This window comes from Dendrobates tinctorius, unplaced genomic scaffold (assembly GCF_039654945.1).
Source record: "Dendrobates tinctorius isolate UK_male_01 unplaced genomic scaffold, ASM3965494v1 ptg000036l, whole genome shotgun sequence".
NCBI classification, from domain to species: Eukaryota; Metazoa; Chordata; class Amphibia; order Anura; family Dendrobatidae; genus Dendrobates; species Dendrobates tinctorius.
In genome coordinates, this window is record NW_027361704.1 from 37,397,847 (window position 1) to 37,424,821 (window position 26,975).

Below are 26,975 nucleotides of genomic sequence, written 5' to 3' on the forward strand. Positions count from 1 at the left end.
GCTGATTCTGGATGGTGTAAAAAAGGTTTATCGAGGACTTGGGAGAAATGGAATCTCTCTACAGACTTCAGGACACAGTTGGATTCTGTCAGGCCCTGTGAATTTTACACCTCAAAGTAACAGGCTGATTCTGGATGGTGTAAAAAAGGTGTATGGAGGACTGGGGAGAAATGGAATCTCTCTACAGACTTCATGACACAGTTGTATTGTGCCAGGCCCTGTGTATATTACACCTCAAAGTAACAGGCTGATACTGGATGGTTTAAAAAAAGGTGTATAGAGGACTGGGGAGAAATGGAATCTCTCTACAGACTTCAGGACACGGTTGTATTCTGTCAGGCCCTGTGTATTTTACACCTCAATGAAACAAGCTGATTCTGGATGGTGTAAAAAGGTTTATAGAGGACTGGGGAGAAATGGAATCTCTCTACAGACTTCAGGAAACTGTTGTATTCTGTCAGGCTCCATGTATTTTACACGTCAAAGTAACAAGCTGATTCTGGATGGTGTAAAAAGGTTTATAGAGGGCTGGGGAGAAATGGAATCTCTCTACAGACTTCATGACACAGTTGTATTCTGTCAGGCCCTGTGTATTTTACACCTCAAAGTAACAGGCTGATTCTGAATGGTGTAAAAGAGGTGTATAGAGGACTGGGGAGAAATGGAATCTATCTATAGACTTCAGGACACAGTTGGATTCTGTCAGACCCTGTGTATTTTACACCTCAAAGAAACAGGCTGATTCTGGATGGTGTAAAAGAGGTGTATAGAGAATTGGGGAGAAATGGAATATCTCTACTGACTTCAGGACACAGTTGTATTCTGTCAGGCCCTGTGTATATTACACCTCAAAGTAACAGGCTGATTCTGGATGGTGTAGAAAAGTTGTATAGAGGACTGGGGAGAAATGGAATCTCTCTACAGACTTCAGGACACAGCTGTATTCTGTCAGGCCCTGTGTATTTTACACCTCAAAGTAACAGGCTGATTCTGGATGGTGTAAAAGAGGTGTATAGAGGACTGGGGAGAAATGGAATCTCTCTGCAGACATCATGACACAGTTGGATTCTGTCAGGCCCTGTGTATTTTACACCTCAAAGTAACAGGCTGATTCTGGATGGTGTAATAGAGGTGTATAGAGAACTGGGGAGAAATGGAATATCTCTACAGACTTCAGGACACAGTTGTATTCTGTCAGGCCCTGTGTATATTACACTTCAAAGTAACAGGCTGATTCTGGATGGTGTAGAAAAGGTGTATAGAGGACTGGGGAGAAATGGAATCTCTCTACAGACTTCAGGACACAGCTGTATTCTGTCAGGCCCTGTGTATTTTACACCTCAAAGTAACAGGCTGAATCTGGATGGTGTAAAAGAGGTGTATAGAGGACTGCGGAGAAATGGAATCTCTCTACAGACATTATGACACAGTTGTATTCTGTCAGGCCCTGTGTATATTACACCTCAAAGTACCTGGCTGATTCTGGATGGTGTAAAAGAGGTGTATAGAGGACTGGGGAGAAAAGGAATCTCTCTATAGACTTCAGGACACAGTTGGATTCTGTCAGACCGTGTGTATTTTTCACCTCAAAGTAACAGGCTGATTCTGGATGGTGTAAAAGAGGTGTATAAAGGACTGGGGAGAAATGGAATCTCTCTACAGACTTCAGGACACAGTTGGATTCTGTCAGGTCCTGTGAATTTTACACCTCAAAGTAACAGGCTGATTCTGGATAGTGTAAAAGAGGTGTATACAGGACTGGTGAGAAATGGAATCTCTCTAAAGACTTCAGGACACAGTTGAATTTTGTCAGGCTCTGTGTATTTTACACCTCAAAGTAACAGGCTGATACTGGATGGTGTAAAAAAGGTGTATAGAGGACTGGGGAGAAATGGAATCTCTCTGCAGACTTCAGGACATAGTTGGATTCTGTCAGGCCCTGTGTATTTTACACCTCAAAGTAACAGGCGGGATCTGGATGGTGTAAAAAGGTGTATGGAGGACTGGGAAGAAAAGGAATCTCTCTACAAACTTCAGGACACAGTTGTATTCTGTCAGGCCCTGTGTATATTACACCTCAAAGTAACATGCTGATTCTGGATGGTGTAAAAAGGTGTATAGAGGACTGGGGAGAAATGGAATCTCTCTACAGACTTCATGACACAGTTGTATTGTGCCAGGCCCTGTGTATATTACACCTCAAAGTAACAGGCTGATACTGGATGGTTTAAAAAAAGGTGTATAGAGGACTGGGGAGAAATGGAATCTCTCTACAGACTTCAGGACACGGTTGTATTCTGTCAGGCCCTGTGTATTTTACACCTCAATGAAACAAGCTGATTCTGGATGGTGTAAAAAGGTTTATAGAGGACTGGGGAGAAATGGAATCTCTCTACAGACTTCAGGAAACTGTTGTATTCTGTCAGGCTCCATGTATTTTACACGTCAAAGTAACAAGCTGATTCTGGATGGTGTAAAAAGGTTTATAGAGGGCTGGGGAGAAATGGAATCTCTCTACAGACTTCATGACACAGTTGTATTCTGTCAGGCCCTGTGTATTTTACACCTCAAAGTAACAGGCTGATTCTGAATGGTGTAAAAGAGGTGTATAGAGGACTGGGGAGAAATGGAATCTATCTATAGACTTCAGGACACAGTTGGATTCTGTCAGACCCTGTGTATTTTACACCTCAAAGAAACAGGCTGATTCTGGATGGTGTAAAAGAGGTGTATAGAGAATTGGGGAGAAATGGAATATCTCTACTGACTTCAGGACACAGTTGTATTCTGTCAGGCCCTGTGTATATTACACCTCAAAGTAACAGGCTGATTCTGGATGGTGTAGAAAAGTTGTATAGAGGACTGGGGAGAAATGGAATCTCTCTACAGACTTCAGGACACAGCTGTATTCTGTCAGGCCCTGTGTATTTTACACCTCAAAGTAACAGGCTGATTCTGGATGGTGTAAAAGAGGTGTATAGAGGACTGGGGAGAAATGGAATCTCTCTGCAGACATCATGACACAGTTGGATTCTGTCAGGCCCTGTGTATTTTACACCTCAAAGTAACAGGCTGATTCTGGATGGTGTAATAGAGGTGTATAGAGAACTGGGGAGAAATGGAATATCTCTACAGACTTCAGGACACAGTTGTATTCTGTCAGGCCCTGTGTATATTACACTTCAAAGTAACAGGCTGATTCTGGATGGTGTAGAAAAGGTGTATAGAGGACTGGGGAGAAATGGAATCTCTCTACAGACTTCAGGACACAGCTGTATTCTGTCAGGCCCTGTGTATTTTACACCTCAAAGTAACAGGCTGAATCTGGATGGTGTAAAAGAGGTGTATAGAGGACTGCGGAGAAATGGAATCTATCTGCAGACATTATGACACAGTTGTATTCTGTCAGGCCCTGTGTATATTACACCTCAAAGTACCTGGCTGATTCTGGATGGTGTAAAAGAGGTGTATAGAGGACTGGGGAGAAAAGGAATCTCTCTATAGACTTCAGGACACAGTTGGATTCTGTCAGACCGTGTGTATTTTTCACCTCAAAGTAACAGGCTGATTCTGGATGGTGTAAAAGAGGTGTATAAAGGACTGGGGAGAAATGGAATCTCTCTACAGACTTCAGGACACAGTTGGATTCTGTCAGGTCCTGTGAATTTTACACCTCAAAGTAACAGGCTGATTCTGGATAGTGTAAAAGAGGTGTATACAGGACTGGTGAGAAATGGAATCTCTCTAAAGACTTCAGGACACAGTTGAATTTTGTCAGGCTCTGTGTATTTTACACCTCAAAGTAACAGGCTGATACTGGATGGTGTAAAAAAGGTGTATAGAGGACTGGGGAGAAATGGAATCTCTCTGCAGACTTCAGGACATAGTTGGATTCTGTGAGGCCCTGTGTATTTTACACCTCAAAGTAACAGGCGGGATCTGGATGGTGTAAAAAGGTGTATGGAGGACTGGGAAGAAAAGGAATCTCTCTACAAACTTCAGGACACAGTTGTATTCTGTCAGGCCCTGTGTATATTACACCTCAAAGTAACATGCTGATTCTGGATGGTGTAAAAAGGTGTATAGAGGACTGGGGAGAAATGGAATCTCTCTACAGACTTCATGACACAGTTGTATTGTGCCAGGCCCTGTGTATATTACACCTCAAAGTAACAGGCTGATACTGGATGGTTTAAAAAAAGGTGTATAGAGGACTGGGGAGAAATGGAATCTCTCTACAGACTTCAGGACACGGTTGTATTCTGTCAGGCCCTGTGTATTTTACACCTCAATGAAACAAGCTGATTCTGGATGGTGTAAAAAGGTTTATAGAGGACTGGGGAGAAATGGAATCTCTCTACAGACTTCAGGAAACTGTTGTATTCTGTCAGGCTCCATGTATTTTACACGTCAAAGTAACAAGCTGATTCTGGATGGTGTAAAAAGGTTTATAGAGGGCTGGGGAGAAATGGAATCTCTCTACAGACTTCATGACACAGTTGTATTCTGTCAGGCCCTGTGTATTTTACACCTCAAAGTAACAGGCTGATTCTGAATGGTGTAAAAGAGGTGTATAGAGGACTGGGGAGAAATGGAATCTATCTATAGACTTCAGGACACAGTTGGATTCTGTCAGACCCTGTGTATTTTACACCTCAAAGAAACAGGCTGATTCTGGATAGTGTAAAAGAGGTGTATAGAGAATTGGGGAGAAATGGAATATCTCTACTGACTTCAGGACACAGTTGTATTCTGTCAGGCCCTGTGTATATTACACCTCAAAGTAACAGGCTGATTCTGGATGGTGTAGAAAAGTTGTATAGAGGACTGGGGAGAAATGGAATCTCTCTACAGACTTCAGGACACAGCTGTATTCTGTCAGGCCCTGTGTATTTTACACCTCAAAGTAACAGGCTGATTCTGGATGGTGTAAAAGAGGTGTATAGAGGACTGGGGAGAAATGGAATCTCTCTGCAGACATCATGACACAGTTGGATTCTGTCAGGCCCTGTGTATTTTACACCTCAAAGTAACAGGCTGATTCTGGATGGTGTAATAGAGGTGTATAGAGAACTGGGGAGAAATGGAATATCTCTACAGACTTCAGGACACAGTTGTATTCTGTCAGGCCCTGTGTATATTACACTTCAAAGTAACAGGCTGATTCTGGATGGTGTAGAAAAGGTGTATAGAGGACTGGGGAGAAATGGAATCTCTCTACAGACTTCAGGACACAGCTGTATTCTGTCAGGCCCTGTGTATTTTACACCTCAAAGTAACAGGCTGAATCTGGATGGTGTAAAAGAGGTGTATAGAGGACTGCGGAGAAATGGAATCTATCTACAGACATTATGACACAGTTGTATTCTGTCAGGCCCTGTGTATATTACACCTCAAAGTACCTGGCTGATTCTGGATGGTGTAAAAGAGGTGTATAGAGGACTGGGGAGAAAAGGAATCTCTCTATAGACTTCAGGACACAGTTGGATTCTGTCAGACCGTGTGTATTTTTCACCTCAAAGTAACAGGCTGATTCTGGATGGTGTAAAAGAGGTGTATAAAGGACTGGGGAGAAATGGAATCTCTCTACAGACTTCAGGACACAGTTGGATTCTGTCAGGTCCTGTGAATTTTACACCTCAAAGTAACAAGCTGATTCTGGATAGTGTAAAAGAGGTGTATACAGGACTGGTGAGAAATGGAATCTCTCTAAAGACTTCAGGACACAGTTGAATTTTGTCAGGCTCTGTGTATTTTACACCTCAAAGTAACAGGCTGATACTGGATGGTGTAAAAAAGGTGTATAGAGGACTGGGGAGAAATGGAATCTCTCTGCAGACTTCAGGACATAGTTGGATTCTGTCAGGCCCTGTGTATTTTACACCTCAAAGTAACAGGCGGGATCTGGATGGTGTAAAAAGGTGTATGGAGGACTGGGAAGAAAAGGAATCTCTCTACAAACTTCAGGACACAGTTGTATTCTGTCAGGCCCTGTGTATATTACACCTCAAAGTAACATGCTGATTCTGGATGGTGTAAAAAGGTGTATAGAGGACTGGGGAGAAATGGAATCTCTCTACAGACTTCATGACACAGTTGTATTGTGCCAGGCCCTGTGTATATTACACCTCAAAGTAACAGGCTGATACTGGATGGTTTAAAAAAAGGTGTATAGAGGACTGGGGAGAAATGGAATCTCTCTACAGACTTCAGGACACGGTTGTATTCTGTCAGGCCCTGTGTATTTTACACCTCAATGAAACAAGCTGATTCTGGATGGTGTAAAAAGAATTATAGAGGACTGGGGAGAAATGGAATCTCTCTACAGACTTCAGGAAACTGTTGTATTCTGTCAGGCTCCATGTATTTTACACGTCAAAGTAACAAGCTGATTCTGGATGGTGTAAAAAGGTTTATAGAGGGCTGGGGAGAAATGGAATCTCTCTACAGACTTCATGACACAGTTGTATTCTGTCAGGCCCTGTGTATTTTACACCTCAAAGTAACAGGCTGATTCTGAATGGTGTAAAAGAGGTTTATAGAGGACTGGGGAGAAATGGAATCTATCTATAGACTTCAGGACACAGTTGGATTCTGTCAGACCCTGTGTATTTTACACCTCAAAGAAACAGGCTGATTCTGGATAGTGTAAAAGAGGTGTATAGAGAATTGGGGAGAAATGGAATATCTCTACTGACTTCAGGACACAGTTGTATTCTGTCAGGCCCTGTGTATATTACACCTCAAAGTAACAGGCTGATTCTGGATGGTGTAGAAAAGTTGTATAGAGGACTGGGGAGAAATGGAATCTCTCTACAGACTTCAGGACACAGCTGTATTCTGTCAGGCCCTGTGTATTTTACACCTCAAAGTAACAGGCTGATTCTGGATGGTGTAAAAGAGGTGTATAGAGGACTGGGGAGAAATGGAATCTCTCTGCAGACATCATGACACAGTTGGATTCTGTCAGGTCCTGTGAATTTTACACCTCAAAGTAACAGGCTGATTCTGGATAGTGTAAAAGAGGTGTATACAGGACTGGTGAGAAATGGAATCTCTCTAAAGACTTCAGGACACAGTTGAATTTTGTCAGGCTCTGTGTATTTTACACCTCAAAGTAACAGGCTGATACTGGATGGTGTAAAAAAGGTGTATAGAGGACTGGGGAGAAATGGAATCTCTCTGCAGACTTCAGGACATAGTTGGATTCTGTCAGGCCCTGTGTATTTTACACCTCAAAGTAACAGGCGGGATCTGGATGGTGTAAAAAGGTGTATGGAGGACTGGGAAGAAAAGGAATCTCTCTACAAACTTCAGGACACAGTTGTATTCTGTCAGGCCCTGTGTATATTACACCTCAAAGTAACATGCTGATTCTGGATGGTGTAAAAAGGTGTATAGAGGACTGGGGAGAAATGGAATCTCTCTACAGACTTCAGGACACAGTTGAATTCTGTCAGGCCCTGTGTATATTACACCTCAAAGTAACAGGTTGGTTCAGGAAGGTGTAAAAAAAGTAGTATAGAGGACTGGGGACAAAATGAATCAATCTACAGACTTCAGGACACAGTTGTATTCTGTCAGGCCCTGTGTATTTTACACCTCAAAGTAACAGGCTGATTATGGATTGTGTAAAAAAGGATTATAGAGGACTGGGGAGAAATGGAATCTCTCTACAGACTTCAGGAAACTGTTGTATTCTGTCAGGATCTGTGTATTTTACACCTCAAAGTAACAAGCTGATTCTGGATGGTGTAAAAAGGTTTATAGACTGGGGAGAAATGGAATCTTTCTACAGACTTCAGGACGCAGTTGTATTCTATCAGGCCCTGTGTATATTACACCTCAAAGTAACAGGCTGATACTGGATGGTTTAAAAAAAGGTGTATAGAGGACTGGGGAGAAATGGAATCTCTCTACAGACTTCAGGACACGGTTGTATTCTGTCAGGCCCTGTGTATTTTACACCTCAATGAAACAAGCTGATTCTGGATGGTGTAAAAAGGTTTATAGAGGACTGGGGAGAAATGGAATCTCTCTACAGACTTCAGGAAACTGTTGTATTCTGTCAGGCTCCATGTATTTTACACGTCAAAGTAACAAGCTCATTCTGGATGGTGTAAAAAGGTTTATAGAGGGCTGGGGAGAAATGGAATCTCTCTACAGACTTCATGACACAGTTGTATTCTGTCAGGCCCTGTGTATTTTACACCTCAAAGTAACAGGCTGATTCTGAATGGTGTAAAAGAGGTGTATAGAGGACTGGGGAGAAATGGAATCTATCTATAGACTTCAGGACACAGTTGGATTCTGTCAGACCCTGTGTATTTTACACCTCAAAGAAACAGGCTGATTCTGGATGGTGTAAAAGAGGTGTATAGAGAATTGGGGAGAAATGGAATATCTCTACTGACTTCAGGACACAGTTGTATTCTGTCAGGCCCTGTGTATATTACACCTCAAAGTAACAGGCTGATTCTGGATGGTGTAGAAAAGTTGTATAGAGGACTGGGGAGAAATGGAATCTCTCTACAGACTTCAGGACACAGCTGTATTCTGTCAGGCCCTGTGTATTTTACACCTCAAAGTAACAGACTGATTCTGGATGGTGTAAAAGAGGTGTATAGAGGACTGGGGAGAAATGGAATCTCTCTACAGACATCATGACACAGTTGGATTCTGTCAGGCCCTGTGTATTTTACACCTCAAAGTAACAGGCTGATTCTGGATGGTGTAAAAGAGGTGTATAGAGAACTGGAGAGAAATGTAATATCTCTACAGACTTCAGGACACAGTTGTATTCTGTCAGGCCCTGTGTATATTACACTTCAAAGTAACAGACTGATTCTGGATGGTGTAGAAAAGGTGTATGGAGGACTGGGGAGAAATGGAATCTCTCTACAGACTTCAGGACACAGCTGTATTCTGTCAGGCCCTGTGTATTTTACACCTCAAAGTAACAGGCTGAATCTGGATGGTGTAAAAGAGGTGTATAGAGGACTGCAGAGAAATGGAATCTATCTACAGACATTATGACACAGTTGTATTCTGTCAGGCCCTGTGTATATTACACGTCAAAGTACCTGGCTGATTCTGGATGGTGTAAAAGAGGTGTATAGAGGACTGGGGAGAAAAGGAATCTCTCTATAGACTTCAGGACACAGTTGGATTCTGTCAGACCGTGTGTATTTTTCACCTCAAAGTAACAGGCTGATTCTGGATGGTGTAAAAGAGGTGTATAAAGGACTGGGGAGAAATGGAATCTCTCTACAGACTTCAGGACACAGTTGGATTCTGTCAGGTCCTGTGAATTTTACACCTCAAAGTAACAGGCTGATTCTGGATGGTGTAAAAGAGGTGTATACAGGACTGGTGAGAAATGGAATCTCTCTAAAGACTTCAGGACACAGTTGAATTTTGTCAGGCTCTGTGTATTTTACACCTCAAAGTAACAGGCTGACACTGGATGGTGTAAAAAGGTGTATAGAGGACTGGGGAGAAATGGAATCTCTCTGCAGACTTCAGGACACAGTTGGATTCTGTCAGGCCCTGTGTATTTTACACCTCAAAGTAAAGGGCGGATTCTGGATGGTGTAAAAAGGTGTATGGAGGACTGGGGAGAAAAGGAATCTCTCTACAAACTTCAGGACACAGTTGTATTCTGTCAAGCCCTGTGTATATTACACCTCAAAGTAACATGCTGATTCTGGATGGTGTAGAAAAGGTTTATAGAGGACTGGGGAGAAATGGAATCTCTCTACAGACTTCAGGACACAGCTGTATTTTGTCAGGCCCTGTGGATTTTACACCTCAAAGTAACAGGCTGATTCTGGATGGTGTAAAAGAGGTGTATAGAGGACTGGGGAGAAATGGAATCTATCTACAGACATCATGACACAGTTGGATTCTGTCAGGCCCTGTGTATTTTACACCTCAAAGTAACAGGATGATTATGGATGGTGTAAAAGAGGTTTATAGAGAACTGGGGAGAAATGGAATCTCTCTACAGACTTCAGGACACAGTTGTATTCTGTCAGGCCCTGTGTATATTACACGTCAAAGTAGCAGGCTGATTCTGGATGGTGTAGAAAAGGTGTATAGAGGACTGGGGAGAAATGGAATCTCTCTAAAGACTTCAGGAAACAGCTGTATTCTGTCAGGCCCTGTGTATTTTACACCTCAAAGTAACAGGCTGATTCTGGATGGTGTAAAAGATGAGTATAGAGGACTGGGGAGAAATGGAATCTATCTACAGACATCATGACACAGTTGTATTCTGTCAGGCCCTGTGTATATTACACCTCAAAGTAACAGGCTGATTCTGGATGGTGTAAAAGAGGTGTATAGAGGACTGGGGAGAAATGGAATCTCTCTATAGACTTCAGGACACAGATGGATTCTTTCAGACCCTGTGTATTTTACACCTCAAAGTAACAGGCTGATTCTGGATGGTGTAAAAGAGGTGTATAAATGACTGGGGAGAAATGGAATCTCTCTACAGACTTCAGGACACAGTTGGATTCTGTCAGGCTCTATTTATTTTACACCTCAAAGTAACAGGCTGATTCTGGATGGTGTAAAAAAGGTGTATTGAGGAGTCGGGAGAAATGGAATCTCTCTACAGACTTCAGGACACAGTTGTATTCTGTCAGGCCCTGTGTATTTTACACCTCAAAGTAACAGGCTGATTCTGGATGGTGTAAAAAAGGTTTATAGAGGACTTGGGAGAAATGGAATCTCTCTACAGACTTCAGGACACAGTTGGATTCTGTCAGGCCCTGTGAATTTTACACCTCAAAGTAACAGGCTGATTCTGGATGGTGTAAAAAAGGTGTATGGAGGACTGGGGAGAAATGGAATCTCTCTACAGACTTCATGACACAGTTGTATTGTGCCAGGCCCTGTGTATATTACACCTCAAAGTAACAGGCTGATACTGGATGGCTTAAAAAAAGGTGTATAGAGGACTGGGGAGAAATGGAATCTCTCTACAGACTTCAGGACACGGTTGTATTCTGTCAGGCCCTGTGTATTTTACACCTCAATGAAACAAGCTGATTCTGGATGGTGTAAAAAGGTTTATAGAGGACTGGGGAGAAATGGAATCTCTCTACAGACTTCAGGAAACTGTTGTATTCTGTCAGGCTCCATGTATTTTACACGTCAAAGTAACAAGCTGATTCTGGATGGTGTAAAAAGGTTTATAGAGGGCTGGGGAGAAATGGAATCTCTCTACAGACTTCATGACACAGTTGTATTCTGTCAGGCCCTGTGTATTTTACACCTCAAAGTAACAGGCTGATTCTGAATGGTGTAAAAGAGGTGTATAGAGGACTGGGGAGAAATGGAATCTCTCTATAGACTTCAGGACACAGATGGATTCTTTCAGACCCTGTGTATTTTACACCTCAAAGTAACAGGCTGATTCTGGATGGTGTAAAAGAGGTGTATAAATGACTGGGGAGAAATGGAATCTCTCTACAGACTTCAGGACACAGTTGGATTCTGTCAGGCTCTATTTATTTTACACCTCAAAGTAACAGGCTGATTCTGGATGGTGTAAAAAAGGTGTATTGAGGAGTCGGGAGAAATGGAATCTCTCTACAGACTTCAGGACACAGTTGTATTCTGTCAGGCCCTGTGTATTTTACACCTCAAAGTAACAGGCTGATTCTGGATGGTGTAAAAAAGGTTTATAGAGGACTTGGGAGAAATGGAATCTCTCTACAGACTTCAGGACACAGTTGGATTCTGTCAGGCCCTGTGAATTTTACACCTCAAAGTAACAGGCTGATTCTGGATGGTGTAAAAAAGGTGTATGGAGGACTGGGGAGAAATGGAATCTCTCTACAGACTTCATGACACAGTTGTATTGTGCCAGGCCCTGTGTATATTACACCTCAAAGTAACAGGCTGATACTGGATGGTTTAAAAAAAGGTGTATAGAGGACTGGGGAGAAATGGAATCTCTCTACAGACTTCAGGACACGGTTGTATTCTGTCAGGCCCTGTGTATTTTACACCTCAATGAAACAAGCTGATTCTGGATGGTGTAAAAAGGTTTATAGAGGACTGGGGAGAAATGGAATCTCTCTACAGACTTCAGGAAACTGTTGTATTCTGTCAGGCTCCATGTATTTTACACGTCAAAGTAACAAGCTGATTCTGGATGGTGTAAAAAGGTTTATAGAGGGCTGGGGAGAAATGGAATCTCTCTACAGACTTCATGACACAGTTGTATTCTGTCAGGCCCTGTGTATTTTACACCTCAAAGTAACAGGCTGATTCTGAATGGTGTAAAAGAGGTGTATAGAGGACTGGGGAGAAATGGAATCTATCTATAGACTTCAGGACACAGTTGGATTCTGTCAGACCCTGTGTATTTTACACCTCAAAGAAACAGGCTGATTCTGGATGGTGTAAAAGAGGTGTATAGAGAATTGGGGAGAAATGGAATATCTCTACTGACTTCAGGACACAGTTGTATTCTGTCAGGCCCTGTGTATATTACACCTCAAAGTAACAGGCTGATTCTGGATGGTGTAGAAAAGTTGTATAGAGGACTGGGGAGAAATGGAATCTCTCTACAGACTTCAGGACACAGCTGTATTCTGTCAGGCCCTGTGTATTTTACACCTCAAAGTAACAGGCTGATTCTGGATGGTGTAAAAGAGGTGTATAGAGGACTGGGGAGAAATGGAATCTCTCTGCAGACATCATGACACAGTTGGATTCTGTCAGGCCCTGTGTATTTTACACCTCAAAGTAACAGGCTGATTCTGGATGGTGTAGAAAAGGTGTATAGAGGACTGGGGAGAAATGGAATCTCTCTACAGACTTCAGGACACAGCTGTATTCTGTCAGGCCCTGTGTATTTTACACCTCAAAGTAACAGGCTGAATCTGGATGGTGTAAAAGAGGTGTATAGAGGACTGCGGAGAAATGGAATCTATCTACAGACATTATAACACAGTTGTATTCTGTCAGGCCCTGTGTATATTACACCTCAAAGTACCTGGCTGATTCTGGATGGTGTAAAAGAGGTGTACAGAGGACTGGGGAGAAAAGGAATCTCTCTATAGACTTCAGGACACAGTTGGATTCTGTCAGACCGTGTGTATTTTTCACCTCAAAGTAACAGGCTGATTCTGGATGGTGTAAAAGATGAGTATAGAGGACTGGGGAGAAATGGAATCGATCTACAGACATCATGACACAGTCGTATTCTGTCAGGCCCTGTGTATATTACACCTCAAAGTAACAGGCTGATTCTGGATGGTGTAAAAGAGGTGTATAGAGCACTGGGGAGAAATGGAAACTCTCTATAGACTTCAGGACACAGATGGATTCTTTCAGACCCTGTGTATTTTACACCTCAAAGTAACAGGCTGATTCTGGATGGTGTAAAAGAGGTGTATAAATGACTGGGGAGAAATGGAATCTCTCAACAGACTTCAGGACACAGTTGGATTCTGTCAGGCTCTATTTATTTTACACCTCAAAGTAACAGGCTGATTCTGGATGGTGTAAAAAAGGTGTATTGAGGAGTCGGGAGAAATGGAATCTCTCTACAGACTTCAGGACACAGTTGTATTCTGTCAGGTCCTGTGTATTTTACACCTCAAAGTAACAGGCTGATTCTGGATGGTGTAAAAAAGGTTTATCGAGGACTTGGGAGAAATGGAATCTCTCTACAGACTTCAGGACACAGTTGGATTCTGTCAGGCCCTGTGAATTTTACACCTCAAAGTAACAGGCTGATTCTGGATGGTGTAAAAAAGGTGTATGGAGGACTGGGGAGAAATGGAATCTCTCTACAGACTTCATGACACAGTTGTATTGTGCCAGGCCCTGTGTATATTACACCTCAAAGTAACAGGCTGATACTGGATGGTTTAAAAAAAGGTGTATAGAGGACTGGGGAGAAATGGAATCTCTCTACAGACTTCAGGACACGGTTGTATTCTGTCAAGCTCTGTGTATTTTACACCTCAATGAAACAAGCTGATTCTGGATGGTGTAAAAAGGTTTATAGAGGACTGGGGAGAAATGGAATCTCTCTACAGACTTCAGGAAACTGTTGTATTCTGTCAGGCTCCATGTATTTTACACGTCAAAGTAACAAGCTGATTCTGGATGGTGTAAAAAGGTTTATAGAGGGCTGGGGAGAAATGGAATCTCTCTACAGACTTCATGACACAGTTGTATTCTGTCAGGCCCTGTGTATTTTACACCTCAAAGTAACAGGCTGATTCTGAATGGTGTAAAAGAGGTGTATAGAGGACTGGGGAGAAATGGAATCTATCTATAGACTTCAGGACACAGTTGGATTCTGTCAGACCCTGTGTATTTTACACCTCAAAGAAACAGGCTGATTCTGGATGGTGTAAAAGAGGTGTATAGAGAATTGGGGAGAAATGGAATATCTCTACTGACTTCAGGACACAGTTGTATTCTGTCAGGCCCTGTGTATATTACACCTCAAAGTAACAGGCTGATTCTGGATGGTGTAGAAAAGTTGTATAGAGGACTGGGGAGAAATGGAATCTCTCTACAGACTTCAGGACACAGCTGTATTCTGTCAGGCCCTGTGTATTTTACACCTCAAAGTAACAGGCTGATTCTGGATGGTGTAAAAGAGGTGTATAGAGGACTGGGGAGAAATGGAATCTCTCTGCAGACATCATGACACAGTTGGATTCTGTCAGGCCCTGTGTATTTTACACCTCAAAGTAACAGGCTGATTCTGGATGGTGTAATAGAGGTGTATAGAGAACTGGGGAGAAATGGAATATCTCTACAGACTTCAGGACACAGTTGTATTCTGTCAGGCCCTGTGTATATTACACTTCAAAGTAACAGGCTGATTCTGGATGGTGTAGAAAAGGTGTATAGAGGACTGGGGAGAAATGGAATCTCTCTACAGACTTCAGGACACAGCTGTATTCTGTCAGGCCCTGTGTATTTTACACCTCAAAGTAACAGGCTGAATCTGGATGGTGTAAAAGAGGTGTATAGAGGACTGCGGAGAAATGGAATCTATCTACAGACATTATGACACAGTTGTATTCTGTCAGGCCCTGTGTATATTACACCTCAAAGTACCTGGCTGATTCTGGATGGTGTAAAAGAGGTGTATAGAGGACTGGGGAGAAAAGGAATCTCTCTATAGACTTCAGGACACAGTTGGATTCTGTCAGACCGTGTGTATTTTTCACCTCAAAGTAACAGGCTGATTCTGGATGGTGTAAAAGAGGTGTATAAAGGACTGGGGAGAAATGGAATCTCTCTACAGACTTCAGGACACAGTTGGATTCTGTCAGGTCCTGTGAATTTTACACCTCAAAGTAACAGGCTGATTCTGGATAGTGTAAAAGAGGTGTATACAGGACTGGTGAGAAATGGAATCTCTCTAAAGACTTCAGGACACAGTTGAATTTTGTCAGGCTCTGTGTATTTTACACCTCAAAGTAACAGGCTGATACTGGATGGTGTAAAAAAGGTGTATAGAGGACTGGGGAGAAATGGAATCTCTCTGCAGACTTCAGGACATAGTTGGATTCTGTCAGGCCCTGTGTATTTTACACCTCAAAGTAACAGGCGGGATCTGGATGGTGTAAAAAGGTGTATGGAGGACTGGGAAGAAAAGGAATCTCTCTACAAACTTCAGGACACAGTTGTATTCTGTCAGGCCCTGTGTATATTACACCTCAAAGTAACATGCTGATTCTGGATGGTGTAAAAAGGTGTATAGAGGACTGGGGAGAAATGGAATCTCTCTACAGACTTCATGACACAGTTGTATTGTGCCAGGCCCTGTGTATATTACACCTCAAAGTAACAGGCTGATACTGGATGGTTTAAAAAAAGGTGTATAGAGGACTGGGGAGAAATGGAATCTCTCTACAGACTTCAGGACACGGTTGTATTCTGTCAGGCCCTGTGTATTTTACACCTCAATGAAACAAGCTGATTCTGGATGGTGTAAAAAGGTTTATAGAGGACTGGGGAGAAATGGAATCTCTCTACAGACTTCAGGAAACTGTTGTATTCTGTCAGGCTCCATGTATTTTACACGTCAAAGTAACAAGCTGATTCTGGATGGTGTAAAAAGGTTTATAGAGGGCTGGGGAGAAATGGAATCTCTCTACAGACTTCATGACACAGTTGTATTCTGTCAGGCCCTGTGTATTTTACACCTCAAAGTAACAGGCTGATTCTGAATGGTGTAAAAGAGGTGTATAGAGGACTGGGGAGAAATGGAATCTATCTATAGACTTCAGGACACAGTTGGATTCTGTCAGACCCTGTGTATTTTACACCTCAAAGAAACAGGCTGATTCTGGATGGTGTAAAAGAGGTGTATAGAGAATTGGGGAGAAATGGAATATCTCTACTGACTTCAGGACACAGTTGTATTCTGTCAGGCCCTGTGTATATTACACCTCAAAGTAACAGGCTGATTCTGGATGGTGTAGAAAAGTTGTATAGAGGACTGGGGAGAAATGGAATCTCTCTACAGACTTCAGGACACAGCTGTATTCTGTCAGGCCCTGTGTATTTTACACCTCAAAGTAACAGGCTGATTCTGGATGGTGTAAAAGAGGTGTATAGAGGACTGGGGAGAAATGGAATCTCTCTGCAGACATCATGACACAGTTGGATTCTGTCAGGCCCTGTGTATTTTACACCTCAAAGTAACAGGCTGATTCTGGATGGTGTAGAAAAGGTGTATAGAGGACTGGGGAGAAATGGAATCTCTCTACAGACTTCAGGACACAGCTGTATTCTGTCAGGCCCTGTGTATTTTACACCTCAAAGTAACAGGCTGAATCTGGATGGTGTAAAAGAGGTGTATAGAGGACTGCGGAGAAATGGAATCTATCTACAGACATTATAACACAGTTGTATTCTGTCAGGCCCTGTGTATATTACACCTCAAAGTACCTGGCTGATTCTGGATGGTGTAAAAGAGGTGTACAGAGGACTGGGGAGAAAAGGAATCTCTCTATAGACTTCAGGACACAGTTGGATTCTGTCAGACCGTGTGTATTTTTCACCTCAAAGTAACAGGCTGATTCTGGATGGTGTAAAAGATGAGTATAGAGGACTGGGGAGAAATGGAATCGATCTACAGACATCATGACACAGTCGTATTCTGTCAGGCCCTGTGTATATTACACCTCAAAGTAACAGGCTGATTCTGGATGGTGTAAAAGAGGTGTATAGAGCACTGGGGAGAAATGGAAACTCTCTATAGACTTCAGGACACAGATGGATTCTTTCAGACCCTGTGTATTTTACACCTCAAAGTAACAGGCTGATTCTGGATGGTGTAAAAGAGGTGTATAAATGACTGGGGAGAAATGGAATCTCTCAACAGACTTCAGGACACAGTTGGATTCTGTCAGGCTCTATTTATTTTACACCTCAAAGTAACAGGCTGATTCTGGATGGTGTAAAAAAGGTGTATTGAGGAGTCGGGAGAAATGGAATCTCTCTACAGACTTCAGGACACAGTTGTATTCTGTCAGGTCCTGTGTATTTTACACCTCAAAGTAACAGGCTGATTCTGGATGGTGTAAAAAAGGTTTATCGAGGACTTGGGAGAAATGGAATCTCTCTACAGACTTCAGGACACAGTTGGATTCTGTCAGGCCCTGTGAATTTTACACCTCAAAGTAACAGGCTGATTCTGGATGGTGTAAAAAAGGTGTATGGAGGACTGGGGAGAAATGGAATCTCTCTACAGACTTCATGACACAGTTGTATTGTGCCAGGCCCTGTGTATATTACACCTCAAAGTAACAGGCTGATACTGGATGGTTTAAAAAAAGGTGTATAGAGGACTGGGGAGAAATGGAATCTCTCTACAGACTTCAGGACACGGTTGTATTCTGTCAGGCCCTGTGTATTTTACACCTCAATGAAACAAGCTGATTCTGGATGGTGTAAAAAGGTTTATAGAGGACTGGGGAGAAATGGAATCTCTCTACAGACTTCAGGAAACTGTTGTATTCTGTCAGGCTCCATGTATTTTACACGTCAAAGTAACAAGCTGATTCTGGATGGTGTAAAAAGGTTTATAGAGGGCTGGGGAGAAATGGAATCTCTCTACAGACTTCATGACACAGTTGTATTCTGTCAGGCCCTGTGTATTTTACACCTCAAAGTAACAGGCTGATTCTGAATGGTGTAAAAGAGGTGTATAGAGGACTGGGGAGAAATGGAATCTATCTATAGACTTCAGGACACAGTTGGATTCTGTCAGACCCTGTGTATTTTACACCTCAAAGAAACAGGCTGATTCTGGATGGTGTAAAAGAGGTGTATAGAGAATTGGGGAGAAATGGAATATCTCTACTGACTTCAGGACACAGTTGTATTCTGTCAGGCCCTGTGTATATTACACCTCAAAGTAACAGGCTGATTCTGGATGGTGTAGAAAAGTTGTATAGAGGACTGGGGAGAAATGGAATCTCTCTACAGACTTCAGGACACAGCTGTATTCTGTCAGGCCCTGTGTATTTTACACCTCAAAGTAACAGGCTGATTCTGGATGGTGTAAAAGAGGTGTATAGAGGACTGGGGAGAAATGGAATCTCTCTGCAGACATCATGACACAGTTGGATTCTGTCAGGCCCTGTGTATTTTACACCTCAAAGTAACAGGCTGATTCTGGATGGTGTAGAAAAGGTGTATAGAGGACTGGGGAGAAATGGAATCTCTCTACAGACTTCAGGACACAGCTGTATTCTGTCAGGCCCTGTGTATTTTACACCTCAAAGTAACAGGCTGAATCTGGATGGTGTAAAAGAGGTGTATAGAGGACTGCGGAGAAATGGAATCTATCTACAGACATTATAACACAGTTGTATTCTGTCAGGCCCTGTGTATATTACACCTCAAAGTACCTGGCTGATTCTGGATGGTGTAAAAGAGGTGTACAGAGGACTGGGGAGAAAAGGAATCTCTCTATAGACTTCAGGACACAGTTGGATTCTGTCAGACCGTGTGTATTTTTCACCTCAAAGTAACAGGCTGATTCTGGATGGTGTAAAAGATGAGTATAGAGGACTGGGGAGAAATGGAATCGATCTACAGACATCATGACACAGTCGTATTCTGTCAGGCCCTGTGTATATTACACCTCAAAGTAACAGGCTGATTCTGGATGGTGTAAAAGAGGTGTATAGAGCACTGGGGAGAAATGGAAACTCTCTATAGACTTCAGGACACAGATGGATTCTTTCAGACCCTGTGTATTTTACACCTCAAAGTAACAGGCTGATTCTGGATGGTGTAAAAGAGGTGTATAAATGACTGGGGAGAAATGGAATCTCTCAACAGACTTCAGGACACAGTTGGATTCTGTCAGGCTCTATTTATTTTACACCTCAAAGTAACAGGCTGATTCTGGATGGTGTAAAAAAGGTGTATTGAGGAGTCGGGAGAAATGGAATCTCTCTACAGACTTCAGGACACAGTTGTATTCTGTCAGGTCCTGTGTATTTTACACCTCAAAGTAACAGGCTGATTCTGGATGGTGTAAAAAAGGTTTATCGAGGACTTGGGAGAAATGGAATCTCTCTACAGACTTCAGGACACAGTTGGATTCTGTCAGGCCCTGTGAATTTTACACCTCAAAGTAACAGGCTGATTCTGGATGGTGTAAAAAAGGTGTATGGAGGACTGGGGAGAAATGGAATCTCTCTACAGACTTCAGGAAACTGTTGTATTCTGTCAGGCTCCATGTATTTTACACGTCAAAGTAACAAGCTGATTCTGGATGGTGTAAAAAGGTTTATAGAGGGCTGGGGAGAAATGGAATCTCTCTACAGACTTCATGACACAGTTGTATTCTGTCAGGCCCTGTGTATTTTACACCTCAAAGTAACAGGCTGATTCTGAATGGTGTAAAAGAGGTGTATAGAGGACTGGGGAGAAATGGAATCTATCTATAGACTTCAGGACACAGTTGGATTCTGTCAGACCCTGTGTATTTTACACCTCAAAGAAACAGGCTGATTCTGGATGGTGTAAAAGAGGTGTATAGAGAATTGGGGAGAAATGGAATATCTCTACTGACTTCAGGACACAGTTGTATTCTGTCAGGCCCTGTGTATATTACACCTCAAAGTAACAGGCTGATTCTGGATGGTGTAGAAAAGTTGTATAGAGGACTGGGGAGAAATGGAATCTCTCTACAGACTTCAGGACACAGCTGTATTCTGTCAGGCCCTGTGTATTTTACACCTCAAAGTAACAGGCTGATTCTGGATGGTGTAAAAGAGGTGTATAGAGGACTGGGGAGAAATGGAATCTCTCTGCAGACATCATGACACAGTTGGATTCTGTCAGGCCCTGTGTATTTTACACCTCAAAGTAACAGGCTGATTCTGGATGGTGTAATAGAGGTGTATAGAGAACTGGGGAGAAATGGAATATCTCTACAGACTTCAGGACACAGTTGTATTCTGTCAGGCCCTGTGTATATTACACTTCAAAGTAACAGGCTGATTCTGGATGGTGTAGAAAAGGTGTATAGAGGACTGGGGAGAAATGGAATCTCTCTACAGACTTCAGGACACAGCTGTATTCTGTCAGGCCCTGTGTATTTTACACCTCAAAGTAACAGGCTGAATCTGGATGGTGTAAAAGAGGTGTATAGAGGACTGCGGAGAAATGGAATCTATCTACAGACATTATGACACAGTTGTATTCTGTCAGGCCCTGTGTATATTACACCTCAAAGTACCTGGCTGATTCTGGATGGTGTAAAAGAGGTGTATAGAGGACTGGGGAGAAAAGGAATCTCTCTATAGACTTCAGGACACAGTTGGATTCTGTCAGACCGTGTGTATTTTTCACCTCAAAGTAACAGGCTGATTCTGGATGGTGTAAAAGAGGTGTATAAAGGACTGGGGAGAAATGGAATCTCTCTACAGACTTCAGGACACAGTTGGATTCTGTCAGGTCCTGTGAATTTTACACCTCAAAGTAACAGGCTGATTCTGGATAGTGTAAAAGAGGTGTATACAGGACTGGTGAGAAATGGAATCTCTCTAAAGACTTCAGGACACAGTTGAATTTTGTCAGGCTCTGTGTATTTTACACCTCAAAGTAACAGGCTGATACTGGATGGTGTAAAAAAGGTGTATAGAGGACTGGGGAGAAATGGAATCTCTCTGCAGACTTCAGGACATAGTTGGATTCTGTCAGGCCCTGTGTATTTTACACCTCAAAGTAACAGGCGGGATCTGGATGGTGTAAAAAGGTGTATGGAGGACTGGGAAGAAAAGGAATCTCTCTACAAACTTCAGGACACAGTTGTATTCTGTCAGGCCCTGTGTATATTACACCTCAAAGTAACATGCTGATTCTGGATGGTGTAAAAAGGTGTATAGAGGACTGGGGAGAAATGGAATCTCTCTACAGACTTCATGACACAGTTGTATTGTGCCAGGCCCTGTGTATATTACACCTCAAAGTAACAGGCTGATACTGGATGGTTTAAAAAAAGGTGTATAGAGGACTGGGGAGAAATGGAATCTCTCTACAGACTTCAGGACACGGTTGTATTCTGTCAGGCCCTGTGTATTTTACACCTCAATGAAATAAGCTGATTCTGGATGGTGTAAAAAGGTTTATAGAGGACTGGGGAGAAATGGAATCTCTCTACAGACTTCAGGAAACTGTTGTATTCTGTCAGGCTCCATGTATTTTACACGTCAAAGTAACAAGCTGATTCTGGATGGTGTAAAAAGGTTTATAGAGGGCTGGGGAGAAATGGAATCTCTCTACAGACTTCATGACACAGTTGTATTCTGTCAGGCCCTGTGTATTTTACACCTCAAAGTAACAGGCTGATTCTGAATGGTGTAAAAGAGGTGTATAGAGGACTGGGGAGAAATGGAATCTATCTATAGACTTCAGGACACAGTTGGATTCTGTCAGACCCTGTGTATTTTACACCTCAAAGAAACAGGCTGATTCTGGATAGTGTAAAAGAGGTGTATAGAGAATTGGGGAGAAATGGAATATCTCTACTGACTTCAGGACACAGTTGTATTCTGTCAGGCCCTGTGTATATTACACCTCAAAGTAACAGGCTGATTCTGGATGGTGTAGAAAAGTTGTATAGAGGACTGGGGAGAAATGGAATCTCTCTACAGACTTCAGGACACAGCTGTATTCTGTCAGGCCCTGTGTATTTTACACCTCAAAGTAACAGGCTGATTCTGGATGGTGTAAAAGAGGTGTATAGAGGACTGGGGAGAAATGGAATCTCTCTGCAGACATCATGACACAGTTGGATTCTGTCAGGCCCTGTGTATTTTACACCTCAAAGTAACAGGCTGATTCTGGATGGTGTAATAGAGGTGTATAGAGAACTGGGGAGAAATGGAATATCTCTACAGACTTCAGGACACAGTTGTATTCTGTCAGGCCCTGTGTATATTACACTTCAAAGTAACAGGCTGATTCTGGATGGTGTAGAAAAGGTGTATAGAGGACTGGGGAGAAATGGAATCTCTCTACAGACTTCAGGACACAGCTGTATTCTGTCAGGCCCTGTGTATTTTACACCTCAAAGTAACAGGCTGAATCTGGATGGTGTAAAAGAGGTGTATAGAGGACTGCGGAGAAATGGAATCTATCTACAGACATTATGACACAGTTGTATTCTGTCAGGCCCTGTGTATATTACACCTCAAAGTACCTGGCTGATTCTGAATGGTGTAAAAGAGGTGTATAGAGGACTGGGGAGAAAAGGAATCTCTCTATAGACTTCAGGACACAGTTGGATTCTGTCAGACCGTGTGTATTTTTCACCTCAAAGTAACAGGCTGATTCTGGATGGTGTAAAAGAGGTGTATAAAGGACTGGGGAGAAATGGAATCTCTCTACAGACTTCAGGACACAGTTGGATTCTGTCAGGTCCTGTGAATTTTACACCTCAAAGTAACAGGCTGATTCTGGATAGTGTAAAAGAGGTGTATACAGGACTGGTGAGAAATGGAATCTCTCTAAAGACTTCAGGACACAGTTGAATTTTGTCAGGCTCTGTGTATTTTACACCTCAAAGTAACAGGCTGATACTGGATGGTGTAAAAAAGGTGTATAGAGGACTGGGGAGAAATGGAATCTCTCTGCAGACTTCAGGACATAGTTGGATTCTGTCAGGCCCTGTGTATTTTACACCTCAAAGTAACAGGCGGGATCTGGATGGTGTAAAAAGGTGTATGGAGGACTGGGAAGAAAAGGAATCTCTCTACAAACTTCAGGACACAGTTGTATTCTGTCAGGCCCTGTGTATATTACACCTCAAAGTAACATGCTGATTCTGGATGGTGTAAAAAGGTGTATAGAGGACTGGGGAGAAATGGAATCTCTCTACAGACTTCAGGACACAGTTGAATTCTGTCAGGCCCTGTGTATATTACACCTCAAAGTAACAGGTTGGTTCAGGAAGGTGTAAAAAAAGTAGTATAGAGGACTGGGGACAAAATGAATCAATCTACAGACTTCAGGACACAGTTGTATTCTGTCAGGCCCTGTGTATTTTACACCTCAAAGTAACAGGCTGATTATGGATTGTGTAAAAAAGGATTATAGAGGACTGGGGAGAAATGGAATCTCTCTACAGACTTCAGGAAACTGTTGTATTCTGTCAGGATCTGTGTATTTTACACCTCAAAGTAACAAGCTGATTCTGGATGGTGTAAAAAGGTTTATAGACTGGGGAGAAATGGAATCTTTCTACAGACTTCAGGACGCAGTTGTATTCTATCAGGCCCTGTGTATATTACACCTCAAAGTAACAGGCTGATACTGGATGGTTTAAAAAAAGGTGTATAGAGGACTGGGGAGAAATGGAATCTCTCTACAGACTTCAGGACACGGTTGTATTCTGTCAGGCCCTGTGTATTTTACACCTCAATGAAACAAGCTGATTCTGGATGGTGTAAAAAGGTTTATAGAGGACTGGGGAGAAATGGAATCTCTCTACAGACTTCAGGAAACTGTTGTATTCTGTCAGGCTCCATGTATTTTACACGTCAAAGTAACAAGCTCATTCTGGATGGTGTAAAAAGGTTTATAGAGGGCTGGGGAGAAATGGAATCTCTCTACAGACTTCATGACACAGTTGTATTCTGTCAGGCCCTGTGTATTTTACACCTCAAAGTAACAGGCTGATTCTGAATGGTGTAAAAGAGGTGTATAGAGGACTGGGGAGAAATGGAATCTATCTATAGACTTCAGGACACAGTTGGATTCTGTCAGACCCTGTGTATTTTACACCTCAAAGAAACAGGCTGATTCTGGATGGTGTAAAAGAGGTGTATAGAGAATTGGGGAGAAATGGAATATCTCTACTGACTTCAGGACACAGTTGTATTCTGTCAGGCCCTGTGTATATTACACCTCAAAGTAACAGGCTGATTCTGGATGGTGTAGAAAAGTTGTATAGAGGACTGGGGAGAAATGGAATCTCTCTACAGACTTCAGGACACAGCTGTATTCTGTCAGGCCCTGTGTATTTTACACCTCAAAGTAACAAACTGATTCTGGATGGTGTAAAAGAGGTGTATAGAGGACTGGGGAGAAATGGAATCTCTCTACAGACATCATGACACAGTTGGATTCTGTCAGGCCCTGTGTATTTTACACCTCAAAGTAACAGGCTGATTCTGGATGGTGTAAAAGAGGTGTATAGAGAACTGGAGAGAAATGTAATATCTCTACAGACTTCAGGACACAGTTGTATTCTGTCAGGCCCTGTGTATATTACACTTCAAAGTAACAGACTGATTCTGGATGGTGTAGAAAAGGTGTATGGAGGACTGGGGAGAAATGGAATCTCTCTACAGACTTCAGGACACAGCTGTATTCTGTCAGGCCCTGTGTATTTTACACCTCAAAGTAACAGGCTGAATCTGGATGGTGTAAAAGAGGTGTATAGAGGACTGCGGAGAAATGGAATCTATCTACAGACATTATGACACAGTTGTATTCTGTCAGGCCCTGTGTATATTACACGTCAAAGTACCTGGCTGATTCTGGATGGTGTAAAAGAGGTGTATAGAGGACTGGGGAGAAAAGGAATCTCTCTATAGACTTCAGGACACAGTTGGATTCTGTCAGACCGTGTGTATTTTTCACCTCAAAGTAACAGGCTGATTCTGGATGGTGTAAAAGAGGTGTATAAAGGACTGGGGAGAAATGGAATCTCTCTACAGACTTCAGGACACAGTTGGATTCTGTCAGGTCCTGTGAATTTTACACCTCAAAGTAACAGGCTGATTCTGGATGGTGTAAAAGAGGTGTATACAGGACTGGTGAGAAATGGAATCTCTCTAAAGACTTCAGGACACAGTTGAATTTTGTCAGGCTCTGTGTATTTTACACCTCAAAGTAACAGGCTGACACTGGATGGTGTAAAAAGGTGTATAGAGGACTGGGGAGAAATGGAATCTCTCTGCAGACTTCAGGACACAGTTGGATTCTGTCAGGCCCTGTGTATTTTACACCTCAAAGTAAAGGGCGGATTCTGGATGGTGTAAAAAGGTGTATGGAGGACTGGGGAGAAAAGGAATCTCTCTACAAACTTCAGGACACAGTTGTATTCTGCCAAGCCCTGTGTATATTACACCTCAAAGTAACATGCTGATTCTGGATGGTGTAGAAAAGGTTTATAGAGGACTGGGGAGAAATGGAATCTCTCTACAGACTTCAGGACACAGCTGTATTTTGTCAGGCCCTGTGGATTTTACACCTCAAAGTAACAGGCTGATTCTGGATGGTGTAAAAGAGGTGTATAGAGGACTGGGGAGAAATGGAATCTATCTACAGACATCATGACACAGTTGGATTCTGTCAGGCCCTGTGTATTTTACACCTCAAAGTAACAGGCTGATTCTGGATGGTGTAAAAGAGGTTTATAGAGAACTGGGGAGAAATGGAATCTCTCTACAGACTTCAGGACACAGTTGTATTCTGTCAGGCCCTGTGTATATTACACGTCAAAGTAGCAGGCTGATTCTGGATGGTGTAGAAAAGGTGTATAGAGGACTGGGGAGAAATGGAATCTCTCTAAAGACTTCAGGAAACAGCTGTATTCTGTCAGGCCCTGTGTATTTTACACCTCAAAGTAACAGGCTGATTCTGGATGGTGTAAAAGAGGTGTATAAATGACTGGGGAGAAATGGAATCTCTCTACAGACTTCAGGACACAGTTGGATTCTGTCAGGCTCTATTTATTTTACACCTCAAAGTAACAGGCTGATTCTGGATGGTGTAAAAAAGGTGTATTGAGGAGTCGGGAGAAATGGAATCTCTCTACAGACTTCAGGACACAGTTGTATTCTGTCAGGCCCTGTGTATTTTACACCTCAAAGTAACAGGCTGATTCTGGATGGTGTAAAAAAGGTTTATAGAGGACTTGGGAGAAATGGAATCTCTCTACAGACTTCAGGACACAGTTGGATTCTGTCAGGCCCTGTGAATTTTACACCTCAAAGTAACAGGCTGATTCTGGATGGTGTAAAAAAGGTGTATGGAGGACTGGGGAGAAATGGAATCTCTCTACAGACTTCATGACACAGTTGTATTGTGCCAGGCCCTGTGTATATTACACCTCAAAGTAACAGGCTGATACTGGATGGTTTAAAAAAAGGTGTATAGAGGACTGGGGAGAAATGGAATCTCTCTACAGACTTCAGGACACGGTTGTATTCTGTCAGGCCCTGTGTATTTTACACCTCAATGAAACAAGCTGATTCTGGATGGTGTAAAAAGGTTTATAGAGGACTGGGGAGAAATGGAATCTCTCTACAGACTTCAGGACACAGTTGTATTCTGTCAGGCTCCATGTATTTTACACGTCAAAGTAACAAGCTGATTCTGGATGGTGTAAAAAGGTTTATAGAGGGCTGGGGAGAAATGGAATCTCTCTACAGACTTCATGACAC